General features: G+C 43.7%; 1 protein-coding gene across 2 annotated transcripts in view; it reads right to left on the bottom strand.

Annotated features, from left to right (window-relative positions):
• The window catches only part of LOC120864684 (synuclein alpha interacting protein), a 164133-nt gene extending 143157 nt beyond the window's left edge, over positions 1-20976 (bottom strand). The window contains exon 1 of one of the 2 annotated variants that reach the window (XM_040241708.1): positions 20810-20976. The gene's annotated coding sequence lies outside the window, so the exon portion shown is untranslated. The remainder of the gene's footprint in view (positions 1-20809) is intronic. The other variant, XM_040241709.1, reaches the window with a different exon arrangement.
• Positions 20977-21067: the final 91 nt, after the last annotated feature.

Here is a 21067-nt window from a genome sequence, read left to right as displayed (position 1 = left end):
CTTTGGAGGTATAGTCATTTCTTCCAGGTCCTATAGGTGGTAAATGACTGAGCAAGAACTCAAACCAGGCACTCTGATTCCAGGGTCCTCACTTTTAACTGTTACTTCCATGAGTCAGGGCAAACTCTGGGAGATGGTGAAGGACAGGGAAGCCTGGTGTGCTGCAGTCCATGGGGTCACAAAGAGTCGGGCCCGACTGGGTGACTAAACAACTACTCAACTGACAATCCTTCAGCTTACAATGACCACTGGAAGCTTCACTTTTTGACCCTGAAAGAATTCTGAATTATATTACATACTTCCACACCTGAGCAATTTTGGACTTAATTTAATAATCGTATATGTACATTTAATTTTAAATATCTCTTTTAAGAGCCATTACAATTATTCTCTCAGGATATATCTGCTTTTACCTTTGTTTCCTCTCAAGCTGTTGCCTCACAGCTTACTTCTGCACCTAGACATTTGTTCCTCTCATCCTAATGAAGTTGTTGCACCAAAGTTATCAGACTTGTAAGTTAAACAAAGTAAGTTTCACAGCAGGTTCTATGTACAGAGCACATGCTGGGTCCTCTGTTCTTCCATTCAGTCACCTAGCCAGCCATCCGTTCAACAGCTCTAGGAATCACTGTAACATTGGGTTGGCCAGAAAGTTTTGTTTGGGCTTTTCATACTATCTTATGAAGAATTCTTTCCACTTGATTTCTACTGCCTCTACCCTTGTATGTGCATGTGTACACATGCTAAGTCATTTCAGTCGTGTCCAACTCTGTGCGACCCCATGGACTGTAGCCCGCCAGTCTCCCCTGTCCACAGGGATTCTCCAGGCAAGAATACTGGAGTGGGTTGCTAGGCCCTCCTCCAGGGAATCTTCCCGACCTAGGGACTGAACCCTCATCTCTTACATCTCCTGCACTGACAAGCAGGTTCTTGACCACTAGCGCCACCTGGGAAGGCCCTACCCTAGTATAGACATCTTTTAAATTCTCACTTGTTTTGATAAAATACTGTCTTTACTGAACTCCCTGTAACAAATCTCTTGCCCAATCTTTACTTTTCTTCCACATTCCTTTTCTAAATCATAGCTTGATTTTGTTTTTTCCCTTAAAAGAGAATATATGTAAATAAATTAGCACCTTGCTTGGCCTATAGTGAGTGCTTTGTCAACACTATTATTTTGCTGTAACTATGAGCTAGACACAAGTGCTGGGATTATGGCAGACATGAATGAGACATGGTGCCCGACACTGAGGAGCCTGAAACCTAGTGGAGCAAAATAAACAACCTATCACCACATACTTGTAGAAAAACCTCACCCTGACCTGGATGGAGGCAGTGGTGCAAAGGAGTGAGCAGACAGGGTAAGAAGTCTTGGAACAGGAATAGGAAAATGCCCAGGAGACTAACAGACTGGAAATTACAGGCGCTCCATGTCATTGAAAAAGTCTGGAGAAGGGTAGGGGCCCCAGGAGGCTGGACAAGCAGGCAGAGCCAAAATCCTATGGATCTGTATGTCGTGCTAACATTTTGGATTTTATCCACAGGCTGTGAGGACCTGCTAAAAATTTTACTAGCTGTCATTCATGCAATAATTAGAAATATCAACCTGGTAACCATGAGATAACTGAACAGAAAGGGAGATGGAGCTGGGTTAAGAGGTTGCAGGGGTAACCAAAGAGAAAGATGACAGCAACCTAAATAAAGATACTGGAACTAGGCATGGAAAAGAGACAGTAATGTTGAGAGTAACTGAATAAATAAGGAAACATATTGAGATGATGTCAGGAGATACTGGGGGTTCCAGAGAAGAGAGTGTCATGGATGACTACCTTGAAAATTGGGGCCACTGTCTAAACTAAGAATCAGAACAGAGTCAAGGTCTTGAGGGAAGGGTGATGGGTTTACTGTGGGAGTGGAGATTTTGTGACAGCTGATGAAACATCAGCTGTAGGTAAGCAGAGGACAAAGGGGATGTAGCCCAGGGCCAGAGATAAAAATTTGGAAGTCACCAACACTGATGATAGTATGAACCCCAAGCATAGATGACACAAGAGTCTGTATAGGGTCATTTATTAATATCACTCATTGAAAAAGATAGAAAGGCTCCCTTTTTCCATACTGCAAAACAGATAAAGATTTGGCTCCATCTAACAGAAGCAGAAGATGTTAAGAAGAGGTGGCAAGAATACACAGAACTATACACAAAAGATCTTCACGACCAAGATAATCACGATGGTGTGATCACTCACCTAGAGCCAGACATCCTGGAATGTGAAGTAAAGCGGGTCTTAGAAACCATCACTACGAACAAAGCCAGTGGAGGTGATAGAATTCCAGTGGAGCTATTTCAAATCCTGAAAGATGCTGCTGTGAAAGTGCTACACTCAATATGCCAGCAAATTTGGAAAACTCAGCAGTGGCCACAGGACTGGAAAAGGTCAGTTTTCATTCCAGTCCCAAAGAAAGGCAATGCCAAAGAATGCTCAAATTACTGCACAATTGCACTCATCTCACACGCTAGTAAAGTAATACTCAAAATTCTCCAAGCCAGGCTTCAGCAATATGTGAACCATGAACTTCCAGATATTCAAGCTGATTTTAGAAAAGGCAGAGGAACCAGAGATCAAATTGCCAATGTCTGCTGGATCTTGGAAAAAGCAAGAGAGTTCCAGAATAACATCTATTTCTGCTTTATTGACTATGCCAAAGCCTTTGACTGTGTGGATCACAACAAACTGTGGAAAATTCTGAGAGAGATGGGAATACCAGACCACCTGACCTGCCTCTTGAGAAACCTATATGCAGGTCAGGAAGCAACAGTTAGAACTGGACATGGAACAATAGACTGGTTCCAAATAGGAAAAGGAGTACGGCAAGGCTGTATATTGTCACCCTGCTTATTTAACTTCTATGCAGAGTACATCATGAGAAACGCTGGGTTGGAAGAAGCACAAGCTGGAATTAAGATTGCCGGGAGAAATCTCAATAACCTCAGATATGCAGATGACACCACCCTTATGGCAGAAAGTGAAGAGGAACTAAAAAGCCTCTTGATGAAAGTGAAAGTGGAGAGCAAAAAAGTTGGCTTAAAGCTCAACATTCAGAAAACAAAGATCATGGCATCTGGTCCCATCACTTCATGGGAAATAAATGGGGAAACAGTGGAAACAGTGTCAGACTTTATTTGGGGGGGGGCTCCAAAATCACTGCAGATGGTGACTGCAGCCATGAAATTGAAAGACGCTTACTCCTTGGAAGAAAAGTTATGACCAACCTAGATAGCATATTCAAAAGCAGAGACATTACTTTGCCAACAAAGGTCCATCTAGTCAAGGCTATGGTTTTTCTAGTGGTCATGTATGGATGTGAGATTTGGACTGTGAAGAAAGCTGCACCGAAGAATTGATGCTTTTGAACTGTGGTGTTGGAGAAGACTCTTGAGAGTCCCTTGGACTGCAAGGAGATCCAACCATCCATTCTGAAGGAAATCAGCCCTGAGATTTCTTTGGAGGGAATGATGCTGAAGCTGAAACTCCAATACTTTGGCCACTTCATGTGAAGAGTTGACTCATTGGAAAAGACTCTGATGCTGGGAGGGATTGGGGGCAGGAGGAGAACGAGATGACAGAGGATGCGATGGCTGGATGGCATCACCGACTGGATGGAATCACCGACTGGATGGATGTGAGTTTGAGTGAAGTCCGGGAGTTGGTGATGGACAGGGAGGCCTGGCGTGCTGCGATTCATGGGGTCACAAAGAGCTGGACACGACTGAGCAACTGAACTGAACTGAACTGAACGTTATCACCTGCCACTCCACACCATATATCTTACTGTGAAGTCACATCAAAATACTTACAATTTCTCAAGTCCGTTAGATCCAACACTCTCCCTGAAATTTTCTGCCTGGTGATCTCCCACTTGGCCTTAAACTATTAAACCAAATGTCAATTTTCCTGAGAAACCTTGATAATCTGACCACCTTCCTCCAGATTCTAGGTGGACTTCATTACTCCCAACCCCTTCCTACTACGTACTCGGCCTACACCTTTACTATGGATAGCCAATTATGTCCTCCACTAGACAGAAAGTTTAGAGAAGGAAATGACTGCCTCTACACAGCAAAGGGTGTTAAAGCATGTTTACCAAATGACTATGTAAAGCAACATGTCCTTCATCTGCAAACACCATCCATTACTGGACACGACTGAGCAACTGAACTGAACACCTACATCTGTTTGGCAAGCAGCCATGGAAGGTTCTTGGGTATAGTGTGATATTTTTAGGATCACTTAGTATGATCTACTAAGAACTTTATTTTATTCCCACACTGCTGGTATGTATGCCGACATAACTGATGTGCTGAAAACAGTGTTATCATTTAGAATAATAACTACGATGAATATACTACTAGTTCCTCTTGGTGACTATGCCACTGTATTTCACTCAATATGAAAAAAGAAAATAAGAAGAGAGAAAATCTAAACAAAAGTATATGGGTGGAAGGAAGCAATGGGAGGCTTCATGAGGGTCAAGTGGGAGATCGCTATGGCACTTGGTTATGATGTCTCCTCCAGAAAGGACAACTTAAGACAATAAATAAACATATAGTTAAGAAAGTTTCCATTGGTTAAATGCCCAATATATAAAAGGCATATTCTTTATAAAGAAAGACAACATCAATCTTACCTGGATGTGCTTTTGAAGAAAATGTTAAAGAATAAAAAGAGATCCAAATGTTCAAACAACAATCCTTCCTTCTAGAAGCATTAGCCTCTCTGGAAACAAGATATCTGTTTTTGCCACTTAGCTCCTTGAATAGAAGGGACAATCTATAAATCCTCATTTGGACTGACATCAAAAGGTCTTTCAGATTGCTATCCCTCCCTTGACTCTACTTAACTGTAAAACAAACAAACAAACAGAGAGACATTTCTGAAACTCACTTTCTTCCTAATTTCTTAGTGAATACATGTACAATTTTTCCAAGATAGATTGAAAGATGCATCCATATGTTCTGAAATTTCAACAACTATGACAAATTCATTATCAAATGGAAAGACATTGTAGGATGTTTAGTTTTTCAAACTGATCACTGCTCCTTCAGAGAATTCATTAGTTTTCATTCTTGCCAAACAGTTTAATGAGTGTACTATAAGTTAAAGATGAGATGGCTCCAGTTATCACAGAGCGGCCTATTTTATATGACTTAAGAACGAGAACTCTTTGATGGTAGTAAGAAAAATGCGTGTTTGCAGAAAATCTACTATATAAGCATCATAATGCTGGTCTTTTATTCAGCTGTGAGTATAAATAAATAGATCTACCCTCTAGAGTCTATAAGAAATTTAATGATCATATATCTTCACACCACCAAGAGGGTATAAATGTGAAAATGCTGAGCCCCAGCTCTTACAGTAATTCAGGTGAAGATGCTGAGGTGTCCATGACTCAACACAATTTTATTATTTAGCGGTCACAAATAGAATGTATTATATTTGGCATATCCATTTACTCCAAGTAGGTTATATTTTAAGTTAGTAAATACTTTGAAGTTGTAACTTGCTTTTCCAGATATTATTGCGACTCTGTACCCTGTACAGAGAAACAAGGACAAAAATCTTCAATTCACTTTTTCAGTTCTAGAATGGAAGCACTGAGTGCCTTAGCTCTTGACTTCTCTGTTTCACTTTTTCCACTTTTAACATCTGCAACATGGTAGTTATTTTCTTGTTGTCTTTTAAAAAGTTGAAAACATCGTAATCACAATGAATATGACAAACCCAATATTTTGTAACAGACAACAACTGCTGATGATAATCATATTTAACCTTGCTGAATACTATTATGAGTTGGTCATTGTTTTAAATTCTGCCTAAACCACATCATTCTTACAATGACCTCTGAAACATTTGTGCCAGGTTCCCATGAGGAAACTAGTGGCACAATCAAATGCAATTTGTGGGCATTTTTAATAAAGAGACCATTTGCAAAGGTGTAGGCTGGGTTTGAAGAAACTACAAGAGATGGTGCAGTACCCTAAGCTAATAAGACCAAAGGGGAGCAGTTATCAGTATGAAGTAGCTGCAGGAGGGCACAGTTCCCATAATTCAGAAAGTAGCCTTAGGGAGATGCTCAAGTGCCAGGAGCTCATCTCCTGCTGATGCCTCTCACTGACCAAACCCAATCAGAAACCAGGAAACAAGCCTGCTGATTCAGTCCAAATATCTCAGCACACAGAGTAGGCTGAGAAAGGAATAGAGTGGATTAGAATCCATTTGATACCAATCATCCCAAACTTACTTTGAGTAAGTGAAATAATCAGTAGATATCTGGTAGTGAAAGATAAAATCATATCAAAATATCCAGAGGTTCAGTAAGCTGCCCCAGATCACCCACACACAGTAAGAGCCTAAGCCAGCCCGTGCTCTGAGACTCATAACCAGTGTAGCAGTCTGCCTTCATGCACCCTCTCCGACCTACACCATTTATAAGCATGCTGTTGGGTGTTTCAGGTGACAGCAAGAATAACAAAAAATAATCAACACCCTCTAGAAGCTTGTAACCTGTGTGCCAGTTTTGTTATCTCACCTTTCCATCTTACTACTATCAAATTTCCAAATTCCCTTCTAGCATCAAAAGTTCCATAAAAGCACGTCTTAAGACTTACAATTCCTTCCCTATTCCAATGAGTGGCTGAGCAGTGAGACCTTCCATCACATAGTATTTTGCCTAAGTGTTTGACAGTATCCTGCTTCGGAGGGATGCTCTGAACATAAAATTACACAGCTTACATAATGATATCTTTTGAGAAGACAAGCGTTTATAACCTCTATTCACTGCATTGAAGTAAACCTTCAGTCTTATAATTGATACATTTACTTGCAAGACATGCTGAAGGACTCACTTATCCAGCCAGCATGTATTAATCATTAAGTATGAACCTAAAACTGTGCTAGGTACTTGCACAGACTGAGAAAACATTTTTACCAAAATCAACAAGAGGTTTTCTAACAGAAATGAGCCCTTAATTATCCAGAGGGAAATTTAAAGTGTGGTCCCTTGGACTGCAAGGAGATCCAATCCGTCCATTCTGAAGGAGATCAGACCTGGGTGTTCTTTGGAAGGAATGATGCTAAAGCTGAAACTCTAGTACTCTGGCCACCTCATGTGAAGAGTTGACTCATTGGAAAAGACTCTGATGCTGGGAGGGATAGGGGGCAGGAGGAAAACGGAACGACGGAGGATGAGATGGCTGGATAGCATCACTGACTCGATGGGCGTGAGTTTGAGTGAACTCTGGGAGTTGGTGATGGACAGGGAGGACTGACGTGCTGCAATTCATGGGGTCGCAAAGAGCTGGACACCACTGAGCGACTGAACTGAACTGAATCTCCAAGAGCGGGGCTTCTCAGGTGGCAAAGAATCCGCCTGCAATGCAGGAGACACGGGTTTGATCCCTGGATCAGGAAGGTCCCCTGGAGGAGGAAATGGCAACCACTCCAGTACTCTTGCCTGGAGAATTCCACGGACAGAGGAGCCTGACAGGCTACAGTCCATGGGGTCACAAAGAGTCGGACACAACTGAAGCGACTACGTATGCATGCACGCACTCACCAAGAGAGGTCATGAGCACATATGCTGGGTGCAGTCAGGATCTTGTCCCTCAGCAGTACCCTTCTCAAAAGATATAATCTCCCCAGATTCTTCTGAGTTTGGATTTAGGACAAAATCCTGTAATAAGCACAAGCCAATCAAAAGCTGTTCCTCAACACAAACAAGTGTTCTGCTATTTTCCATCCTTTAGGAAGGGCCTCTGCTTTGAAACATCAGCCCTGTGTACAAGGGCCTGACTCCAACAGATCAAACAGAAATTCGTCCCTGTGGGTTTTTTCTTAGTTCTGCTTTTGAGCTTGGGGAGGCCATTCTTTCATGCCTGATCTTGACTGAAATAGCACATAGAAATCTTTCGTCTTTTTCAGGAACAAGGCAAATGAACTGGCATCGCTACCTCCTTTCATGCTGTGCAAGCATTAGCTTTGCATTTTTAAAAACTATTGTACAATGTGTCACGCGGTGAGGTTTGCCAAAGAGAGGGAAAGGGAAAAAGGAATAGCAGAGTTGATTTCCTACATGCAAGTTTTAATGATTTTGGAAAACCATCAACTTGGATTAAATGCTGATTATAATTTGACAGCTTCCCACTAATGGTGAGAATGCAAAGCCATCAATTAGCTTCGTGATAATTCTACATTAAAGAACAATCTATTTCCTTGGTAATTCTAATAAATGGACAAATTCATTTCATTAAAAACTCAAATACTTGATGAAGCTTATTTTGTCCAAGAGCTCTAGGTAAGATCTTTCAAACAAACTCTCAAACATCCTCGAAATGTTTGCTTTAGTGCACATACCTGGGCTTTCTGTGGCCAACAAAAGCTGCAAGACCTCTGCTGCGTGAAATGCATTCACATATATTATGAGACAGAAACAAAGAAGAACTGATCAAGTCCCTTAGTAAGAAAAGCTTATGTCCCTCTTCTTACCAAGTCAATCTGTAGCTTGTGAAGAGCTGTTGTTTCCTAGCAACAAGAGTAAACACTGTGCTACATTCAGGGCCCAAGATTTGTAACCACGTTAATCTGCGAGTACTCAACTGAATTAAAGATTAGACTTTTAAATTGTATTTTTAGTGCACAACAGTACTGTTAAATTATGATGATCAGCGGCTAAGTGTGCTTATGTCTGCAGAACTCGGGGAGTAAAAATGAATCATTTATTTCCATCTTGATATGACTGCCCTTCTCAGAGGCGCTTTTCTCTGAGTTCACAGGCCTTGGAGTTCATTGGAACTGTATGGCTAAAACACAGCTTGGAGACCTCATTTATGAAAATTCCTTTAAACCTTTCACCACTTTGACAAATCCAGTCCAAGTTCACCGAGCCAATTCAAAAGTAGCTCTCGGCGTTTTATAGGTTTTCAATTACACCAACACAGCAACACCAGAGCCATCACATAGGATGAAGGACATTGCAGATACGGAGAGCCACGGGTTCTTTTTAAGAGAGGCAAACGAAAGCAGCTTTCCCAAAACTCGAGCCAACAGATGAAAAGCTTTGTCTGTCCTGAACCATCCTCAACTTATTAAAAAGACATCATCAAATTACTTAAACATGGTTAGTGTTTGGTTATCTACAATAGGGTGTATGCTATGATGTTTCTAGTTCTTTAGAATTTACTCTGCAGAAATATTGGCAGCTACTTTGCCCTCCAACTGTTCCAAATAAAATTTTTTTTTGAGAAATTGTTCAAAACATTCTCTAGACTTCATTCATCCTCCTCCTACATAGTGTGTGACAGCAGGATTTACTTTTCCCTGTGTGCACTCTGAGAAACAAAACCCGCCAGCAGGTCAATGAGCTTTCCAGGTTGAAAATGGGAATCAACTGGAAGACAGAGGTTAGGCCTGATTCCACTTTCTATTTCAATGCACCCTCTTTTCTGAGACATGAGGTCCTTAAAATGCTTATATGACTTAATAGATCAAACACAGATATTTTCTCCCATTTTCAAACTTTTGACTTTATGTGAATATGTGGTTAGTATGGTATCGTGGCAGCACCAACCTTTGAGACTTGGTTGAATGAATTATTTCACACAGCATTTATCATTAGGGTAAAGTAGACAGGCAAGCACATGAATGTTAGTTGGTTAGGAGCACGTGCAAAATTTAAATACTGTACAGGCAAAGGCAAACTAACTCCGGCTATAAATCTCCCATTCTCTCAGAGGGTGTGGTCATGACTCTCAAACCACTGGAAGCATAGAGAAAGCTCATCAGCTTGACTGCAACAGCTCCCTGATGCTCCCTGATCCCCTCTCTGTGGATTTCATATTCTAGACATCGGTTGGCCTTCTTTGCAATCTCAGTAGGAGGCTTGTCCAGTGGATGAGGTTTGTTTTGGTATTTGGTCTGTCCTGCTTTTTTCCCCTTCTGTTAATTAAGACCATTGTGATTTAACATGCTAGACTGTAATAAGTTCCCCTGGGATTCAATACTAGAGGAGGCATAGCTTACAGCACAATTCTAGGCTATAGTGTTCCTTCTGACTGTCCATTTGGTCTGACTTCAGTATGGTTCTTTGGCACCAGAAAGAACTAGGGTTTGAAAGGCAGGAGCCAGGGCTGGGAGGTGAGCCTCATATACCAGTCTCTTCAATTCCTGAGATTACATACAACCTCCCCCTCCTTTAATGCATTCAGTGTCACAAATGCCAACTGTGGGCTCTGAGACACTGCACTCTACATCAGGGACAGAGAGATGACTGACACGATGCCTATACTCTCAAGGGCCCAGGTTCAAGAGTGCAGGCGATCGAGTACAACACCTCTTATGGGGTGACAGAGGAGACGCAAGCTAAGTGCTGTGGAGACAGAGGTGGTGGTGGGGGCTGAGTCTGCCCTTGGGGCTCCCAAGGCCTCTTCAGAGCCCAAGCCTACAGGCTGCAGTGGGAGCAAGTGAGCATGTGAGCATGGCAAGTGAGCATGGCAAATGTGGCTGGTCTGAGTTAAGAATAAAGTATACCCAACTATACTTAATATCTTGTAATAACCTATAATGAAAGACAATGTAAATATATATATATGTATAACTGAATTACTTCATGATACACCTGAAAATAACAGCATTGTAAATCAACTATATTTCAATAAGAATTAACGTTTTTTAAATAAAATACATCCAAATTTCAAAGAGTTTGGGAATGCAAAGAATCTGATTAATGATATTTTAAAATATCAGTTACATGGGGAAATGCTAATATTTTGGATATACTGGGTTAAGTAAAACATTGCATGTGTGCTCTGCCTACGTTCTCAATAGCTTCAGTCATGTCCAACTCTTTGCAACCTCATGGACTGTGTTGTCCTCCATGTCCCTCTGTCCATGGGACTTTCCAGGGAAGAGTACCAGAGTGGGTTGCCATTTCCTCCTCCAAGGGATCCTTCTGACCCAGGGATCGAACCTGAGTCCCCTGCACCTCCCGCACTGGCAGGTGGATTCTTTACCACTCAGCCACCAGGGAAGCCCAAGTAAAACATTGACATTAATTTCACCTGTTTACTTTTCTCTCCATGTCTACTGGAAAACCTGAAATGAACCATGGATTCTATTACTTGTAGCAGGCAGTTCTGGTCACCAGTGGATGCTTGGGGAGAAAACCCAGGAGGCTGTCTCGGGGTGTTGCAGACGAGAGGGGAGAAGGAGCCGTAGAATGAGAGAAGGGAAAACACGGGACCTCACGAGGGGCTGCAAAGAGGAGAAGAGGCTGATGGTGTGTGTGCTCCCTGAAGAGCTCTTATCATCAGATTCATCTGGAGCACACACACCACTACATGAGGGCCAAAACAAGGACAACAGTCACATCATCAATAGACGAGAAGCAGGCTCTGGTTTCCAGGGAGCCATGCTCTACTGGGACCAGACCGACCAGTCAGCCTGTCTTCATTCCATCTGCGGCTTGTCGTCTGCTCTCTCTGCCTTCTCACCTGCAGAGGGGGCCTGAGAGGAAACCACTCTGCTTATGCATCCCCCTTTCCACCCTTCATCTGTTCCAGCGTTACAGGAGGCTCCCGTGGCAGAAGCAGCCACTAGACCAACTTTGTCAACAGAGAGGCTGAGGGCCGTCAGGACTGACAGAGGCTGGGAGTCTCCCTAGCAGGGTTTCATGCCTCACACAGTAAGAGGAACAGGCGTGGAGGCTGCAGGAAGGAGCAGTGATGCAGGTCGGGGTTCAGCCTCTAATTCCACACTCACCACTTGGCAGCTGGGTGAAGAATAAGTTCCTTCTCTGAACTTCACTTAGGACAGCTTAAAACAGGGCTCATCATGCCCGTCTTTGGGGCTGGTTGGCTACGATGTTCTTTTCAGAAAGGACTGGCACATGGTGAGCACGATAAATGGTTGCATGTGATCCATGGTAAACACTCAACAATGGCTATTACCGTTCTTCCAGATTACAGCTTTTAAGCAGGTTTTTAACCTGGAGGATATGGAGCCGGGGGAAATCCACAGATGGAAACTCTCGAAATCAGATACACTGTTTGTGTGTGTTTGTGTGTGTGTCTGTGTGTGTGTGTGTCTGTGTGTGTGTCTGTGTGTGTGTGTGTCTGTGTGTGTGTGTATACATCTTTTTTCTCTGAGGAAAGAATCTATTGCTTTCATCATAGCCTCAAAACGCTCTCAGACTCAAAACAGGTTAAGAAACATTCTATGGCTTCCGAAATCTTTAGCTCATTTTGTGCACCCTTAGTATATGTTTCAGTGTGGTTCTCAGAATGAAGCCTCTTTGATGCCTGTTCAAGAGACCTACGCATTACACACAACAGGACAACCTCTGTAAGAGGCCTTATTGTCTGGCTGCAGCAGAAGCACAAGAACATGATGGGAATTTCTAAGGTAGAAATTCATCTTGATTTCAACTACCTACAGAACTGGGGTCCTTACCTCTTTAAACGCATCTTTTCCCATAGTGTTTCTGACATAACAGATGGCCAAGGGAGGCAGCTGGAATGTTTTACTCTTAGGAAGTGGTCACTTCATTTTAGAAAAACAATCGAAAGCATCATAACAGATGACTCAGAAGAACCAATCAGAGATGGGGTCTACTCCTCAATGGCCCAGCTGAGGGTCTGGCAGCTCTTCAGTCCCCAGGAAGGGAGAGCTTAGTGGCAAGCAAGCTGCTTCAACTCTTTACATGTTAGTTTTCTCAGATGGAGAGAGAGGATGATAACTTAATACCTCCTTACTAGAGCCTCTGTGAGGATTCACTAAGAATAAATGGAATGCCTCTGAGCTGGTAAGTACCCAACACAGAGTAAGCACCGCAGATATTAATTAATAAATAGCCTCTTTATGGTAGGAAGAAAAATTACTCCTCCTCTGACCTCTGAGCCATAGATTCTAGCCTTGATATTCACTTTGAGCCACTTGCATTTTTCTAGCTCTTTTCTAAGGTAGCTTTTAGTGACCAAGTAGGAAACAAGCAGTTGGGAGAACTGATGGAAAAGTGTTTGAGCAGCATTTTCAAAAGTAACCTGTCTTCATATCCAATGTTCCGAGAAGCAAATATGAGAATCAAGTTAAAAGAAACAGAATCAAGTTAAGGTGCTCTAAAAAAATCACCTTAAAAACCTGAGTACACATATCTCATTCATTCATTTAAAAAAATATCCTTATGAGAGGCACTGTTACTAAGCACAGGAGTATACAAAGACGAGGAAGGGCAATGCCTTGCTCGAGACATTCAGAGCAATGGCACAGACAGAAAGTATATCCAATGCTGTCCCACAGGGTCAAGTCCAAGGCAGGGCCTTGGATGAGCAAAGGTTTCTCGAAAGAGTAACACTTGAGTTGTGTCAGGAAGGAGGAACAGCTTTTCACTAGGTCAAGAAAGGAGAAACAATACTCCACAGAGACCACAACAGGACGCAAAAGCATGAAAATGAGAGAGGAGATGGACACTCGGTGACCTTGAGTGCCAGAGAGGTCATCACAGCTTGGGAGTACGTGGGCAGCTAGAAGTCCCTACGCGCCCTCCTCCCATCCATCCGCTGTGTTCAACAGGAGGCAGGGCACACATGGTGGGGAACCCCAGAATTCACCGTCAAGAGCTTGGGCTTCTTCCCCGGAGCTATGAAATTTCAAACGGTTCTTTTTTTTCTTTCAATTGAGATACAGCTGCCATATAATGTTGCAGTAGTTTCAGGTGTACAATATAATGATTTGATATTTGTATATATTATGAAATGATAATCACAAGAAGTCTGGTTAAAAATCTGTCACACAAACTTACAACATTTTTCCTTGTGATGAGTTTTTAAAACCTACTTTCTTTTTTTTTAATATTTTATTTTTACTTTATTTTACTTTACAATACTGTATTGGTTTTGCCACACATTGACATGAGTCCACCACAGGTGTATACAAGCTCCCAATCCTGAATCCCCCTCCCACCTCCCACCCCATACCATCCCTCTGGATCATCCCCATGCACCAGCCCCAAGCATCCTGTATCCTGTATCGAACATAGACTGGCACTTCGTTTCTTACATGATAGTATACATGTTTCAAAGCCACTTTCTTAGCAACTTTCAACTATGCAATATAGTATTACTAACTATAGTCACCAGGCTGTATATTATAGCCCCATGACTTTTATTTTACCGCTGGAAGTTTGTCCTATTTGGCCATGGACACGTGGTTCAATTTTAACTCTGTGCTCTTTAGAAAGAACTCTCAGGTAGTGGTGAGGAGAGCGGCTTGGTGGGGAGAGACTGGGAGCAGCATTTGAGGGGTGACTTGGGAGGACTGAAGGAGTAAAAAGCAGTGAGGATCCAAACCAGGAGTTCCCAGCCTCCAGGATTTAACGCCTGATGATCTGAGGTGGAGCTGATGTAATAACAATAGAAATAAAGCACACAATAATTGCTATGTGCTTGAATCATCCTGAAACCAACCACCCCCCCACCCTGACCCTAGTCCTTGGAAAAACTGGTCCCTGGTGCCAAAAAAGTAGAGGATCGCTGATCTAAACCGACGTAGGGAAAAAGAATAAGACTGAGAGATGGATCTGGAGGCCCTGGTGATTGATTAGGTGGAAGTGGAAAGGAAGATGGAAAGACCAGGGCCATCCCTAGGTTTATGGCTTGGTGGCTTAGCAAGATATACTATGTCCTCCAGGGAAAACAGATGGAACAATAGGTATCTTCTGCTTACACAGCCTCCACTCTCTTCAGTACTTTCTCTTTAAAACCCACCCATTTCCTGCTCTCAGGTCACGGGGTTTAGGAGGACTTTACTGACCACCCTCCCCCCATAAACCTCCCCACCCTCCCATGCACCTTCCCTGGCACCCAGCCACCCCTCACATAGACTCCCTCCTGCTCCTGAAGGCTCCAGGACAGGACTGGGCCCATCATCAAGGCTGAGCCAAGGAACATATTCCCAGTCTCTGGCCAAAAAAACTAGTTCGGGCATGAGCATATGATCAAAGTGGTCTAATTAGAGTTAATCCTGAATTATTCTCTTTTCCCACAGGGATTAAGTCTAAAGCTGCTGATGAACATTTTACCACCATGAAGAAGACAGAAAATCAGAACTTGGTCCTCCCTGAACTTTTCCAACACAGGAGCCAGGATATGTCCCTTCTTTCCTACTTGAACACTGGGTTTCTGTGACTTGCTGCCAAGAGTCCTGACAGATACAAAAAGTAAAGACAATTGTGTTTTAAAAAACCTCAGGGTCTATTTTTGTAACTGGGATTATAAAAACCTGTATTTCTGTGACACAAACACCTTAAAACATTTCAGTCTACAAAAGGCATTTAGGGGACTTGATAGCCAATTCTGTGAATAATGAAAATCCCAGAGAAGGAAATGGCAACCCATTCTGGTATTCTTGCCTGGGAAATCCCATGGACAGAGGAGCCTGGCAGGCTACAGTCCATGGAGTGGCAAAGAGTCAGGCATGACTGAGCAACTAAACCACCACCATCAGTACCTTAAAACATTTCAACCTACAAAAGGTATTTAGGGACTTTATAGCCAATTCTTCTGTGAATAATGAAAATCCAGACCAGACTGCTTTAGAAAATGTTACTGTGGCAGATAATGGCACATTCACTCGCTAAACTAACGTTTATGGAATATCTTCTGGGATATAAAAAAGTGTGAGCTTGGGTTTGAGCTGGTCCATCCCAGGCCCTTCCATAAAGCACAGCTGTGTGTGCTGCTGAGCCGAATTGCGAGATATGAATGAGGCCAGATGTTTCAGGCCAGCCTGACAGCTGCACTCTATGGTAGGGAGGCCACCTGAATTTCAGACAGGCCACCTATAAAACAAGGCTGGCGAAGCAGCACCTCCACTGAACCCTCAGGTGAAAGACAGAAAAGAACGTGTTTTGCATTCCTCTCCCCTCTAATAAAACATCCACTGACGTTTACAGAAGAGCCTACACGGTGCTGGCTCTCTCCTGCCACTAGCATGGGTGTTAACTGTCACGAATGCACTGGCATGTCTATGTAAATGTGCCTAAAGTATCACCTCCTACCCTGCCCACTTCCCAGCAGCTGCTACTGCTGCTAAGTCGCTTCTGTCGTGTCCGACTCCATGTGACCCCATAGACGGCAGCCCACCAGGCTCCTCTGTCCCTGGGATTCTCCAGGCAAGAATACTGGAGCGGGTTGCCATCTCCTTCTCCTCCCAGTAGCCAGGCCCAAAGAAATCATCAAGTGTTCATCTCTGGCAGGGGTTTGTTGGTTCTGCTACCCTGTGTCCATTCTCAGTTCTGACAGCCGTGCTCCCAAGTCCTTTGAGGAAGCACCCACCTACTCCCCCATTGTGTGCTATCTGAGCAGGGCTGTCAATGAATGCTTCTGGCTCAGCAGTGTGCCTGCCACTCAAACTAGGCCAAAGGAGTTCTTCCTGCTTTGCTAAGTACAAGGGCAGAGCCTTCCAAGGGCTGACAGCCAGCTGTGTGCCTCAGGAACAAGACCTTCAGTTTCTACTCCCCAGCTCCTCAGAGGAGTTCTATTTCTATCCTGAGAGTGGTTCTGACTTCCCTTTGACTCTCAGGATATCCTCCAGGTTGCATTTGTTTTCTGTTGCTTTACAACTAGAGAAACATAACTGTATACAATCCACTGTGATTTAAACACTAAGCAATTGTAACATTCATAGTATACTCTGCAGCTTATAAAGCATTCTCATGTTCATTTATCTCTTTTAATCAATCTTCCTGGCATTGAATTTTTCACCTCCCCCCAAATAAATCACTTATTGATTTCTCTATTTCTCACAACAGCACAATCATTCTTTCAGTCACTTAAGCTTTTTTAAATCTCATAATGATTCTGACTCTAGGCTTTCGCTAACCTTGTATAATCAGTCACCTAATCCAAAATATGGGATCTCCCAGATCAATCCCTGCTTCCCAGGTGGCACTAGTGGTAAAGAACCCGCCTGCCAATGCAGGAGATGGAAGAGATACAGATTCGATCCCTGGGTTGGGAAGATCCCCTGGAGGAAGGCATGGCAATCCACTCCAGTATTCTTGCCTGGAGAATCCCATGAAGAGAGGAGCCTGGCCAGCTATAGTCCAGAGGATCACAAAGGGTTGGACAGAACACGACGGGGTGACTTAGCCCAAATGCACAGATTGATCCCTTCCTTTCCATCCTCTCTGCCTCCACCTTTGTCAGAGCCTTCCTCACCCTTCAACAATGGATTGCTGACTCTGCTACCAGCCTACTGTCTCCAAACCATCCTCACACCACTAGCATAGGATATAGCTAAAATTTTATTATCGTTGTCATTCCTTTTCTTTCTGTGGTTTACAGAACAAAGATTACAGGACAATGATTTATAGGGCAATTCCCTAAGCTCAATTCTGGGCTGTCTCCAAGTACACTAGCTTACAGTACGCTATCCCTCAGCACAAAAACATTGGCTGGAACAAGCATTTTCATACACATACTAGGTTGAAAAAAATTGCCACAAATTTTTGCAGCTCTTGCTGACAGCAAGTGGAGTCTTTCAATACCCTCTTGAATCTGGGGAGACTCTGTGATTTGATTTGGCCGAGGGGAAGGTATAGCAAATATAATGCAAGCAGAGGCTTAAAAATCACCTTAAACTGGGGTTTGTTCTTTTGCTGCTCTTGGAATACTGCTTGTCTATCACATAAAGAAGCCCAGGCTAGTCAGCTGGAGAATGGGAGGCTATGCCACAGTTACCTGTTAACCTGACCTAATAACTATCAGACATAACTGAGACCATCCTAATCATCCAAACTACCAGGTGACTGAAGATATCAGAGGAACTCAGCCAAGAGCAGCAGCAGAACCACCTCGCTGAACCCAGCTTGAACTACTAACCACACAATTGCAAGCAATACAGTCATTTTAAGCAATGATTTGGGGATGATTTGTTACACAGCAATGGATAACTGAAAAAACATCTAAGCTGACTTGGTTACTTTCTCATGGGAATTCCTTTCCAATTACTGCTCACTGTCTTGTGCAATTAATCATAAAATATCTTCTTTCATGTTTTGTATCATTAATTTTTCATGTATCCTATGTTTCCCCCTGTAAGTTCTTTGTGAAGAGACTCTGCATTTTATATTTTTATACCCCATGTATGTACAAAGTGTATATGGAATGACTAGTAATCAATCAGCACTTTTCCAGGACCCAGCTGTCAATCATATCAATTAAAAAACAAAAACATGAATCATTTCAACACATATTTTGATCAATAATTTTAAAAGCTTAAAAAGGAGTGATAAGAATCTAAATTATAAAATATAAAATCCAGTTATCTACAGGCATAAAATCATGCATAGTATACATATTAGTAACCACTTCATTGAATCATTTCCAGAAAATTAATTCTTGCAAGTAGAATCTGCACACCAATCTAAGGGGCACAAGGAAACGAGCATGTAAAGGTAAAAGTTTCACAGAAGCAAATGTTTGATTTTCACCAGGAAATTATTTTTCTCCCAAGACACCTATTTCTCCTATGTGGTTTGCAACCCTAATCTGACAGACTGCCAAAAACAAACCTTCTATTCTAAGAGTGTCACTTGATTCTCTTGTTGCTATTCAATTAGATTTTGCATTTAAAAGAAAAATTCCCTGGTGTTTCTTATAATGATGCACCTGCTCCTTGGGTGATTTCCTCTTTTGACAAGAAATGCCTTCAATCTGGCAAGAAAAATGACTCTAGGCTTTCTCTGATAATATCAAAGATCATTTGTTTGTATTAGATGTTTATGTGGGTTTTCCTCCTCTTAAGAGCAGTAAAATACTGCTGCAATTCCCTCCAAGACAACAGTGCACAGAAAGTTTCTTGGCTTCTGTTCTGAATTTCCACTGTACACCTGCACAAGAACAACTGGTTGAAAGTGGCAGAGCTATGACACAGTAGACAGAGAAACTCATTTGCCTTAGTCCCTTCCTTTTGGATATCCATACACAGTAGTAAATGTCAAATCAATAACTGCAGCATCATTTCAAATCTGCCATATTGTAACCTTTCCTCATGAAATGCTTGCTCTGAATAAAATGAAGTTTATGTTCAAACCTGTATTATTTTTTTTTTTATATTTTATTTCTGAGATGTCCAAAGATCCTTAAGAGAAGTACCATCTTCTTTCTGTGTCTAGACCTGAAACTCCTACATATTCGGGTAATCTTCAGTTAATACTGCCTTCCAGAGAGACTTCTGCAGTGGGAACAAAATGTCACACTTTTTCAAATAAAGGACACCTGAAGGGTGTCTCCCTAGACTCCAGCCAGACTGAATGTAATTTAACGTTGAGATGCATCAGAAATACCCAACAGACATTCTCTAGATGTGAACCCATTAGCATACTGCTTTCCTAAACCTTACCCTCCCTGCCTTTGAAAATTTCAATATATACAAACGAAATACAGATTTCAACCCGTTCCCAACTGGGACGTCTGCTCCATAATAAGAGAAATATTATTATTTCTGAAATATTAATATTTCTGCAGATTCAGCAGGGAAAGCCATGCTTGAAAATGATGTGTTTCGAGTGACACCTTGGAGAACCGACACACTTTGCACACATGCAATCCTCATAAACCTCCCCAGACAGCCCTTATTTCATTTTGCACACTGCACCCTGGCTGGGCTCCACAGCACATGGTGTGTGGTGAGACCGGCCTGCAGGGGTTCTCCCTTCCTGGCGGCTCTCTGATGGACAGTTGTCAGTAATAGCCAGGAGGAGCGGGGTCCAGCCACCAGCAAGTGACAAACGGGCCACCGACAGTCAGCTTCCTTAATTAACTTTCCCAAGGCAAGCCTGTTCCCACAGGAAAAAACACCACGTTTCCCCTCTCCTAGCGGTCCATTGAAAATGAGCAACAATGCTGTTGCCTTTTTGTTTCCTAAAGACTTTCTTCCCCGCAAGCAGTAGCGTGTTCCTCAAAGAATGCTAGTATTTCCTGTGGAAACTGTATGGCTGCCAGTAATGGCTCATAATTTTCCCTCTTTTCCTTTCGTAAAAATGAAATAAACAAAACGTGGCATTTGACAATAGCCAAATTACCAGTCACCTCGCTTACCACCTGCAGATGAGAGACATCACCGCGAAAGGAGGCCAGGAGAGAAACACTCCTGGCTACAATTGACCCGGACGAGCGGGGAACACAGGACAGCGCCCGAGGGTGGTGCCCTAGAGAACCGGGCAGCCAGCGGGCCGCGGTGCCCAAGAGCGAGGGGCTCCCCTTGGGCCACGCGGCAACCCCAGGCGTCCCTCTTCTGCGATTACTATTATTGTTGGTACTGTTTCTATGACTATTACTTCGTCCCTGGTTACCTCAGTTCTTAGGAGCCTCGGCGCTGCCCATCCCTGCCTCCCACACCATCCCAGGTGGCAGGAAGAATAATAACCACACGAACCCGGCAAAGGAAAAGAGCAATCCTTTGGAACCTGAGGTGGGGGCTCCTCCCCCCTCCCTCAAGAAGAAGAGAAGCCGCTTGGCAGGCGCCGCCAACGTTACTATAGAGACCTCCCCCCAAACCCTTTCTGCAGAGGCACCGCCGCCACTCGAGCCGCCGGGATCCGCCGCACAAAGGGGGCCCCCCCGGGGCTCGCGGCGGGGTGGAGGGGACCCCCGCCCGGGTGACCCGGCGCAAACTTGGAAAGGCTCAGTCGCTCGCGCCGTCGCGCCCCACCCCCGTCTCCCCGCGGCGTCCACCCCGGGACCTGGACTCACCCCGGGCGCCCGGCGCTGCGGCTGCTCAAAAATGCGGACGAACGGACGGACGGACGGACAGATGGACGGCGGCGGCGGGAGCAGGAACCGCGGGAGCCGGCGGGCGGCAGAGGCGCTGCCGCGGCCCCGCTACGTCACAATGCGGCCGGGCCTCCGGCGCCGCTCCCCCCCGGGCCCCCCAACGGGCGCGCGGCAGCGGGAGGAGGGCAGCCCCGGGGCGGCGGGCTCGGAGCTGGCGCTGAGGGACGCGGAGCGCCG

Source organism: Oryx dammah, unplaced genomic scaffold (genome assembly GCF_014754425.2).
Source record: "Oryx dammah isolate SB20612 unplaced genomic scaffold, SCBI_Odam_1.1 HiC_scaffold_5, whole genome shotgun sequence".
NCBI lineage: Eukaryota > Metazoa > Chordata > Mammalia > Artiodactyla > Bovidae > Oryx > Oryx dammah.
This window is presented reverse-complemented; position numbering and strand designations above follow the sequence as displayed.